Source organism: Oncorhynchus kisutch, unplaced genomic scaffold, assembly GCF_002021735.2.
Source record: "Oncorhynchus kisutch isolate 150728-3 unplaced genomic scaffold, Okis_V2 scaffold1267, whole genome shotgun sequence".
Taxonomy (NCBI): Eukaryota; Metazoa; Chordata; class Actinopteri; order Salmoniformes; family Salmonidae; genus Oncorhynchus; species Oncorhynchus kisutch.
The window spans coordinates 38,194-50,139 of NW_022263212.1; positions in this window are offsets into that span (position 1 = coordinate 38,194).

The window sequence follows — 11,946 nt, forward strand, 5'->3', positions numbered from 1 at the left end:
GGCTACCTGCTGGTTATAGTCAAACACTCTAACCACTAGGCTACCTGCTGGTTACTAGTCCAACACTCTAAACCACTAGGCTACCTGCTGGTTACTAGTCCAACACTCTAACCACTAGGCTACCTGCTGTTACTAGTCCAACACTCTAACCACTAGGCTACCTGCTGGTTACTAGTCCAACACTCTAACCACTAGGCTACCTGCTGGTTACTAGTCCAACACTCTAACCACTAGGCTACCTGCTGGTTACTAGTCCAACACTCTAACCACTAGGCTACCTGCTGGTTACTGACCCAACACTCTAACCACTAGGCTACCTGCTGGTTACTAGTCCAACACTCTAACCACTAGGCTACCTGCTGGTTACTACCCAACACTCTAACCACTAGGCTACCTGCTGGTTACTAGTCCAACACTCTAACCACTAGGCTACTGCTGGTACTAGTCCAATACTCTAACCACTAGGCTACCTGCTGGTTACGACCCAACTCTCTAACCACTAGGCTACCTGCTGGTTACTAGTCCAACACTCTAACCACTAGGCTACCTGCTGGTTACTAGTCCAACACTCTAACCACTAGGCTACCTGCTGGTTACTAGTCCAATACTCTAACCACTATGCTACCTGCTGGTTACTGACCCAACACTCTAACCACTAGGCTACCTGCTGGTTACTAGTCCAACACTCTAACCACTAGGTACCTGCTGGTTACTAGTCCAACACTCTAACCACTAGGCTACCGGTTGGTTACTGATCCAACACTCTAACCACTAGGCTACCTGCTGGTTACTAGTCCAACTCTTAACCACTAGGCTACCTGCTGGTTACTAGTCCAATACTCTAACCACTAGGCTACCTGTTGGTTACTAGCCAACATCTAACCACTAGGCTACCTGCTGGTTACTAGTCCAACACTCTAACCACTAGGCTACCTGCTGGTTACTAGTCCAATACTCTAACCACTAGGCTACCTGCTGGTTACTGATCCCAACACTCTAACCACTAGGCTACCTGCTGGTTACTAGTCCAACACTCTAACCACTAGGCTACCTGCTGGTTACTAGACCCAACACTCTAACCACTAGGCTACCTGCTGGTTACTAGTCCAACACTCTAACCACTAGGCTACCTGCTGGTTACTAGTCCAACACTCTAACCACTAGGCTACCTGCTGGTTACTGTCCAACTCTCTAACCACTATGCTACCTGCTGGTTACTAGTCCAACACTCTAACCACTAGGCTACCTGCTGGTTACTAGTCCAACACTCTAACCACTAGGCTACCTGTGGTTACTAGTCCAACACTCTAACCACTAGGCTACCTGCTGGTTACTAGTCCAACACTCTAACCACTAGGCTAACGCTGGTTACTAGTCCAAACTCTAACCACTAGGCTACCTGCTGGTTACTGCCCCAACTCTCTAACCACTAGGCTACCTGCTGGTTACTAGTCCAACACTCTAACCACTAGGCTACCTGCTGGTTACTACCCAACACTCTAACCACTAGGCTACCTGCTGGGTTACTAGTCCAACACTCTAACCACTAGGCTACCTGCGTGTTACTAGTCCAATACTCTAACCACTAGGCTACCTGCTGGTTACTAGCCAACACTCTAACCACTAGGCTACCTGCTGGTTACTAGTCCAAACTCTAACCACTAGGCTACCTGCTGGTTACTGACCCAACACTCTAACCACTAGGCTACCTGCTGGTTACTAGTCCAACACTCTAACCACTAGGCTACCTGCTGGTTACTAGTCCAACACTCTAACACTAGGCTACCTGCTGGTTACTAGTCCAACACTCTAACCACTAGGCTACCGGCTGGTTACTGTCCAACACTCTAACCACTAGGCTACCTGCTGGTTACTAGCCCAATACTCTAACCACTAGGCTACCTGTGGTTACTAGTCCAACACTCTAACCACTAGGCTACCTGCTGGTTACTAGTCCAACACTCTAACCACTAGGCTACCTGCTGGTTACTAGTCCAACACTCTAACCACTAGGCTACTGCTGGTTACTGACCCCCAACTCTAACCACTAGGTACCTGCTGGTTACTAGTCCAAACTCTCTAACCACTAGGCTACCTGCTGGTTACTAGTCCAACACTCTAACCACTAGGCTACCTGTGGGTACTGACCAACACTCTAACCACTAGGCTACCTGCTGGTTACTAGTCCAACACTCTAACCACTAGGCTACCTGCTGGTTACTAGCCAATACTCTAACCACTAGGCTACCTGTTGGTTACTAGTCCAACACTCTAACCACTAGGCTACCTGCTGGTTACTAGTCCAACGCTCTAACCACTAGGCTATCTGCTGGTTACTGACCCAACTCTCTAACCACTAGGCTACCTGCTGGTTACTAGTCCAACACTCTAACACTAGGCTACCTGCTGGTTACTAGTCCAACACTAACCACGAGGATACCTGCTGGTTACTAGTCCAACACTCTAACCACTAGGCTACCGGTTGGTTACTGACCAACACTCTAACCACTAACTACCTGCTGGTTACTAGTCCAACACTCTAACCACTAGGTACCTGCTGGTTACTAGTCCAACACTCTAACCACTAGGCTACCTGCTGGTTACTGACCCAACACTCTAACCACTATGCTACCTGCTGGTTACTAGTCAAACACTCTAACCACTAGGCTACCTGCTGGTACTAGTCCAACACTCTAACCACTAGGCTACCTGCTGGTTACTAGTCCAACACTCTAACCACTAGGCTACTGCTGGTTACTAGTCCAACACTCTAACCACTAGGCTACTGCTGGTTACTAGTCCAACACTCTAACCACTAGGCTACCTGCTGGGTACTAGTCCAACACTCTAACCACTAGGCTACCTGCTGGTTACTAGTCCAACACTCTAACCACTAGGCTACCTGCTGGTTACTAGTCCAACTACTCTAACCACTAGGCTACCTGCTGGTTACTGTCCAACACTCTAACCACTAGGCTACTGCTGGTTACTAGTCCACACCTCTAACCACTAGGCTACCTGCTGGTTACGACCCAACACTCTAAACACTAGGCTACCTGCTGGTTACTAGTCCAACACTCTAACCACTAGGCTACCTGCTGGTTACTAGTCCAACACTCTAACCACTAGGCTACCTGCTGGTTACTAGACCCACTCTCTAACCACTATGCTACCTGCTGGTTACTAGTCCAACACTCTAACCACTAGGCTACCTGCTGGTTACTAGTCCAACACTCTAACCACTAGGCTACCTGCTGGTTACTAGTCCAATACTCTAACCACTAGGCTACCTGCTGGTTACTGACCCAACTCTCTAACCACTAGGCTACCTGCTGGTTACTAGTCCAACACTCTAACCACTAGGCTACCTGCTGGTTACTAGCAACACTCTAAACACTAGGCTACCTGCTGGTTACTAGTCCAACACTCTAACCACTAGGCTACCTGCTGGTTACTAGTCCAACACTCTAACCACTAGGCTACCTGCTGGGTACTAGTCCAATACTCTAACCACTAGGCTACCTGCTGGTTACTAGTCAACACTCTAACCACTAGGCTACCTGCTGGTTACTAGTCCAACACTCTAACCACTAGGCTACCTGCTGGTTACTAGTCCAATACTCTAACCACTAGGCTACCTGCTGGGTGACCCAACACTCTAACCACTAGGCTACCTGCTGGTTGTAGTCCAACACTCTAAACACTAGGCTACCTGCTGGTTACTGACCCAACACTCTAACCACTAGGCTACCTGCTGGTTACTAGTCCAACACTCTAACCACTAGGCTACCTGCTGGTTACTAGTCCAATACTCTAACCACTAGGCTACCTGCTGGTTACTAGACAATACTCTAACCACTATGCTACCTGCTGGTTACTAGTCCAACACTCTAACCACTAGGCTACCTGCTGGTTACTAGTCCAACACTCTAACCACTAGGCTACTGCTGGTTACTAGTCCAACACTCTAACCACTAGGCTACCTGCTGGTTACTAGTCCAACACTCTAACCACTAGGCTACCTGCTGGTTACTAGTCCAACACTCTAACCACTAGGCTACCTGTGGTTACTGACCCAACACTCTAACCACTAGGCTACCTGCTGGTTACTAGTCCAACACTCTAACCACTATGCTACTGCTGGTTACTGACCCAACTCTCTAACCACTATGCTACCTGCTGGTTACTAGTCAACACTCTAACCACTAGGCTACCTGCTGGTTACTAGTCAACACTCTAACCACTAGGCTACCTGTGGTTACTAGTCCAACACTCTAACCACTAGGCTACCTGCTGGTTACTAGTCCAACACTCTAACCACTAGGCTACCTGCTGGTTACTAGTCCAACTCTCTAACCACTAGGCTACCTGCTGGTTACTAGTCCAACACTCTAACCACTAGGCTACCTGCTGGTTACTAGTCCAACACTCTCTAACCACTAGGCTACTGCTGGTTACTAGTCCAACACTCTAACCACTAGGCTACCTGCTGGTTACTGTCCAACACTCTAACCACTAGGCTACCTGCTGGTTACTGACCCAACTCTCTAACCACTAGGCTACTGCTGGTTACTAGTCCAACACTCTAACCACTAGGCTACCTGCTGGTTACTGACCCAATCTCTAACCACTAGGCTACCTGCTGGTTACTAGTCCAACACTCTAACCACTAGGCTACCTGCTGGTTACTAGTCCAACACTCTAACCACTAGGCTACCTGCTGGTTACTAGTCCAACACTCTAACCACTAGGCTACCTGCTGGTTACTAGTCCAACACTCTAACCACTAGGCTACCTGCTGGTTACTAGTCCAATACTCTAACCACTAGGCTACCTGCTGGTTACTAGTCCAACACTCTAACCACTAGGCTACCTGCTGGTTACTAGTCCAACACTCTAACCACTAGGCTACCTGCTGGTTACTAGTCCAACACTCTAACCACTAGGCATGCTGGTTACTGAGTCCAACACTCTAACCACTAGGCTACTGCTGGTTACTATAGTCCAACACTCTAACCACTAGGCTACCTGCTGGTTACTGACCCAACACTCTAACCACTAGGCTACCTGCTGGTTACTAGTCCCAAACTCTCTAACCACTAGGCTACCTGCTGGTTACTAGTCCAACACTCTAACCACTAGGCTACCTGCTGGTTACTACCCAACCAACTCTAACCACTATGCTACCTGCTGGGTACTAGTCCAACACTCTAACCACTAGGCTACCTGCTGGTTACTAGTCCAAACACTCTAACCACTAGGACTACTGCTGGTTACTAGTCCAATACTCTAACCACTATGCTACCTGCTGGTTACTGACCCAACTCTCTAACCACTATGCTACCTGCTGGTTACTAGTCCAACACTCTAACCACTAGGCTACCTGCTGGTTATTAGTCCAACGCTCTAACCACTAGGCTACCGGTTGGTTACTGATCCAACACTCTAACCACTAGGCTACCTGCTGGTTACTGTCCAACACTCTAAACACTAGGCTACTGCTGGTTACTAGTCCAAACTCTAACCACTAGGCTACCTGTTGGTTACTAGTCCAACACTCTAACCACTAGGCTACCTGCTGGTTACTAGTCCAACACTCTAACCACTAGGCTACCTGCTGGTTACTAGTCCAATACTCTAACCACTAGGCTACCTGCTGGTTACGACCCAACACTCTAACCACTAGGCTACCTGCTGGTTGCTAGTCCAACACTCTAACCACTAGGCTACCTGCTGGTTACTGACCCAACACTCTAACCACTAGGCTACCTGCTGGTTACTAGTCCAACACTCTAACCACTAGGCTACCTGCTGGTTACTAGTCAATACTCTAACCACTATGCTACCTGCTGGTTACTGACCCAACTCTCTAACCACTATGCTACCTGCTGGTTACTAGTCCAACACTCTAACCACTAGGCTACCTGCTGGTTACTAGTCCAACACTCTAACCACTAGGCTACCTGTTGGTTACTAGTCCAACACTCTAACCACTAGGCTACCTGCTGGTTACTAGTCCAACACTCTAACCACTAGGCTACCTGCTGGTTACTAGTCCAATACTCTAACCACTAGGCTACCTGCTGGTTACTGACCCAACACTCTAACCACTAGGCTACCTGCTGGTTACTAGTCCAACACTCTAACCACTATGCTACTGCTGGTTACCTGCTGGTTACTACAATCTCTAACCACTATGCTACCTGCTGGTTACTAGTCAAACACTCTAACCACTAGGCTACCTGCTGGTTACTAGTCCAACACTCTAACCACTAGGCTACCTGTGGTTACTAGTCCAACACTCTAACCACTAGGCTACCTGCTGGTTACTAGTCCAATACTCTAACCACTAGGCTACCTGCTGGTTACTCCCCAACACTCTAACCACTAGGCTACCTGCTGGTTACTAGTCCAACACTCTAACCACTAGGCTACCTGCTGGTTACTAGTCCAATACTCTAACCACTATGGCTACCTGCTGGTTACTGACCCAACTCTCTAACCACTAGGCTACCTGCTGGTACTAGTCCAACACTCTAACCACTAGGCTACCTGCTGGTTACTAGTCCAATACTCTAACCACTAGGCTACCTGCTGGTTACTAGTCCAACACTCTAACCACTAGGCTACCTGCTGGTTACTAGTCCAACACTCTAACCACTAGGCTACCTGCTGGTTACTAGTCCAAACTCTAACCACTAGGCTACCTGCTGGTTACTGACCCAACACTCTAACCACTAGGCTACCTGCTGGTTGCTAGTCCAACACTCTAACCACTAGGCTACCTGCTGGTTACTGACCCAACACTCTAACCACTAGGCTACCTGCTGGTATAGTCCAACACTCTAACCACTAGGCTACCTGCTGGTTACTAGTCCAATACTCTAACCACTATGCTACCTGCTGGTTACTGACCCAACTCTCTAACCACTATGCTACCTGCTGGTTACTAGTCAAACACTCTAACCACTAGGCTACCTGCTGGTTACTAGTCCAACACTCTAACCACTAGGCTACCTGCTGGTTACTAGTCCAACACTCTAACCACTAGGCTACCTGCTGGTTACTAGTCCAACACTCTAACCACTAGGCTACCTGCTGGTTACTAGTCCAATACTCTAACCACTAGGCTACCTGCTGGTTACTGACCCAACACTCTAACCACTAGGCTACCTGCTGGTTACTAGTCCAACACTCTAACCACTAGGCTACCTGCTGGTTACTAGTCCAATACTCTAACCACTATGCTACCTGCTGGTTACTGACCAACTCTCTAACCACTATGCTACTGCTGGTTACTAGTCCAACACTCTAACCACTGGCTACCTGCTGGTTATTAGTCCAATGCTCTAACCACTAGGCTACCGGTTGGTTATGATCCAACACTCTAACCACTAGGCTACCTGCTGGTTACTCGCCCAAGCTCTAACCACTAAGCTACCTGCTGGTTACTGGTCCAACACTCTAACCACTAGACTACCTGCTGGTTACTAGTCCAACGCTCTAACCACTAGGCTACTGCTGGTTACTGACCCAACTCTCTAACCACTATGCTACCTGCTGGTTACTAGTCCAACACTCTAACCACTAGGCTACTGCTGGTTACTAGTCAACACTCTAACCACTAGGCTACCTGTGGTTACTAGTCCAACACTCTAACCACTAGGCTACCTGCTGGTTACTGACCCAACACTCTAACCACTACACTACCTGCTGGTTACTAGTCCACACTCTAACCACTAGGTACCTGCTGGTTACTAGTCCAACACTCTAACCACTAGGCTACCTGCTGGTTACTGACCCAACACTCTAACCACTAGGCTACTGCTGGTTACTAGTCCAACACTCTAACCACTAGGCTACCTGCTGGTTACTAGTCCAACACTCTAACCACTAGGCTACCTGCTGGTTACTAGTCCAACTCTCTAACCACTAGCTACCTGCTGGTTACTAGTCCAACACTCTAACCACTAGGCTACCTGCTGGTTACTAGTCCAACACTCTAACCACTAGGCTACCTGCTGGTTACTAGTCCAACACTCTAACCACTATGCTACCTGGGTTACTGTCCAACACTCTAACCACTAGGCTACCTGCTGGTTATTAGTCCAACTCTAACCACTAGGCTACCGCTGGTTACTGATCCAACACTCTAACCACTAGGCTACTGCTGGTTACTAGTCCAACACTCTAACCACTAGGCTACCTGCTGGTTACTAGTCCAACACTCTAACCACTAGGCTACCTGCTGGTTACTAGTCCAACACTCTAACCACTAGGCTACCTGCTGGTTACTAGTCCAACACTCTAACCACTAGGCTACCTGCTGGTTACTAGTCCAATACTCTAACCACTAGGCTACCTGCTGGTTACTGACCCAACACTCTAACCACTAGGCTACCTGCTGGTTACTAGTCCAACACTCTAACCACTAGGCTACCTGCTGGTTACTGACCCAACACTCTAACCACTAGGCTACCTGCTGGTTACTAGTCCACACTCTAACCACTAGGCTACCTGCTGGTTACTAGTCCAATACTCTAACCACTATGGCTATGCTGGTTACGACCCAACTCTCTAACCACTATGCTACCTGCTGGTTACTAGTCAAACACTCTAACCACTAGGCTACCTGCTGGTTACTAGTCCAACACTCTAACCACTAGGCTACCTGTTGGTTACTAGTCCAACACTCTAACCACTAGGCTACCTGCTGGTTACTAGTCCAACACTCTAACCACTAGGCTACCTGCTGGTTACTAGTCCAACACTCTAACCACTAGGCTACCTGCTGGTTACTAGTCCAACACTCTAACCACTAGGCTACCTGCTGGTTACTAGTCCAATACTCTAACCACTATGCTACTGATGGTTACTGACCCAACTCTCTAACCACTAGGCTACCTGCTGGTTACTAGTCCAACACTCTAACCACTAGGCTACCTGCTGGTTACTAGTCCAACACTCTAACCACTAGGCTACCTGCTGGTTACTAGTCCAACACTCTAACCACTAGGCTACCTGCTGGTTACTAGTCCAATACTCTAACCACTAGGCTACTGCTGGTTACTGTCCAACACTCTAACCACTAGGCTACCTGCTGGTTACTAGTCCAACACTCTAACCACTAGGCTACCTGCTGGTTACTAGTCCAATACTCTAACCACTAGGCTACCTGCTGGTTACTGACCCACTCTCTAACCACTAGGCTACCTGCTGGTTACTAGTCCAACACTAACCACTAGGCTATGCTGGTTACTAGTCCACTACTCTAACCACTAGGCTACCTGCTGGTTTTAGTCCAACACTCTAACCACTAGGCTACCTGCTGGTTACTAGTCCAACACTCTAACCACTAGGCTACCTGCTGGTTACTAGTCCAACACTCTAACCACTAGGCTACCTGCTGGTTACTGACCCAACTCTAACCACTAGGCTACCTGCTGGTTGATAGTCCAACACTCTAACCACTAGGCTACTGCTGGTTACTGACCAACACTCTAACCACTAGGCTACCTGCTGGTTACTAGTCCAACACTCTAACCACTAGGCTACCTGCTGGTTACTAGTCCAATACTCTAACCACTATGCTACCTGCTGGTTACTGACCCAACTCTCTAACCACTATGCTACCTGCTGGTTACTAGTCAAACACTCTAACCACTAGGCTACCTGCTGGTTACTAGTCCAACACTCTAACCACTAGGCTACTGCTGGTTACTAGTCCAAACTCTAACCACTAGGCTACCTGCTGGTTACTAGTCCAACACTCTAACCACTAGGCTACCTGCTGGTTACTGTCCAACACTCTAACCACTAGGCTACCTGCTGGTTACGACCCAAACACTCTAACCACTAGGCTACCTGCTGGTTACTAGTCCAACACTCTAACCACTAGGCTACCTGCTGGTTACTAGTCCAATACTCTAACCACTATGCTACCTGCTGGTTACTGACCCACACTCTAACCACTATGCTACTGCTGGTTACTAGTCCAACACTCTAACCACTAGGCTACCTGCTGGTTACTAGTCCAACACTCTAACCACTAGGCTACCGGTGGTTACTGTCCAACACTCTAACACTAGGCTACCTGCTGGTTACTAGCCCAACTCTCTAACCACTAAGCTACCTGCTGGTTATGGTCCAACACTCTAACCACTAGACTACCTGCTGGTTACTAGTCAAACACTCTAACCACTAGGCTACCTGCTGGTTACTAGTCCAACACTCTAACCACTAGGCTACCTGCTGGTTACTAGTCCAACACTCTAACCACTAGGATACCTGCTGGTTACTAGTCCAACACTCTAACCACTAGGCTACCGCTGGTTACTGACCCAACACTCTAACCACTACACTACTGCTGGTTTTACTGGCCCCATGCTCTAACCACTAAGCTACCTGCTGGTTACTAGTCCAACACTCTAACCACTAGGCTACCTGCTGGTTACTGACCCAACTCTCTAACCACTATGCTACCTGCTGGTTACTAGTCCAACACTCTAACCACTAGGCTACCTGTGGTTACTAGTCCAACACTCTAACCACTAGGCTACTGTCTGGTTACTAGTCCAACTCTAACCACTAGGCTACCTGCTGGTTTACTAGTCCAACACTCTAACCACTAGGCTACCTGTTGGTTACTAGTCCAACACTCTAACCACTAGGCTACCTGCTGGTTACTAGTCCAACACTCTAACCACTAGGCTACCTGCTGGTTACTAGTCCACACTCTAACCACTAGTACCTGCTGGTTATAGTCCAACACTCTAACCACTAGGCTACTGCTGGTTACTAGTCCAACACTCTAACCACTAGGCTACCTGCTGGTTACTGACCAACACTCTAACCACTAGGCTACCTGCTGGTTACTAGTCCAACACTCTAACCACTAGGCTACCTGCTGGTTACTAGCAACACTCTAACCACTAGGCTACCTGCTGGTTACTGACCCAACACTCTAACCACTAGGCTACCTGCTGGTTACTAGTCCAACACTCTAACCACTAGGCTACCTGCGGTTTACTCCAACACTCTAACCACTAGGCTACCTGCTGGTTACTAGTCCAACACTCTAACCACTAGGCTACCTGCTGGTTACTAGTCCAACACTCTAACCACTAGGCTACCTGTGGCTAGTCCAACACTCTAACCACTAGGCTACCTGCTGGTTACTGACAACACTCTAACCACTAGGCTACTGCTGGTTACTAGTCCAATACTCTAACCACTAGGCTACCTGCTGGTTACTGACCCAACTCTCTAACCACTAGGCTACCTGCTGGCTGGTTACTAGTCAACACTCTAACCACTAGGCTACCTGCTGGTTACTAGTCCACACTCTAACCACTAGGCTACTGCTGGTTACTAGTCCAACACTCTAACCACTAGGCTACCTGCTGGTTACTAGTCCAACACTCTAACCACTAGGCTACCTGCTGGTACTGACCCAACACTCTAACCACTAGGCTACCTGCTGGTTACTAGTCCAACACTCTAACCACTAGCTACCTGCTGGTTACTAGTCCAACACTCTAACCACTAGGCTACCTGCTGGTTACTAGACCCAATCTCTAACCACTAGGCTACCTGCTGGTTACTAGTCCAACACTCTAACCACTAGGCTACCTGCTGGTTACTAGTCCAACACTCTAACCACTAGGCTACCTGCTGGTTACTAGTCCAACACTCTAACCACTAGGTACCTGCTGGTTACTAGTCCAACACTCTAACCACTAGGCTACTGCTGGTTACTAGTCCAATACTCTAACCACTAGGCTACTGCTGGTTACTGAACCCAACACTCTAACCACTAGGCTACCTGCTGGTTGCTAGTCCAACACTCTAACCACTAGGCTACCTGCTGGTTACTGACCCAACACTCTAACCACTAGGCTACCTGCTGGTTACTAGTCCAACACTCTAACCACTAGGCTACCTGCT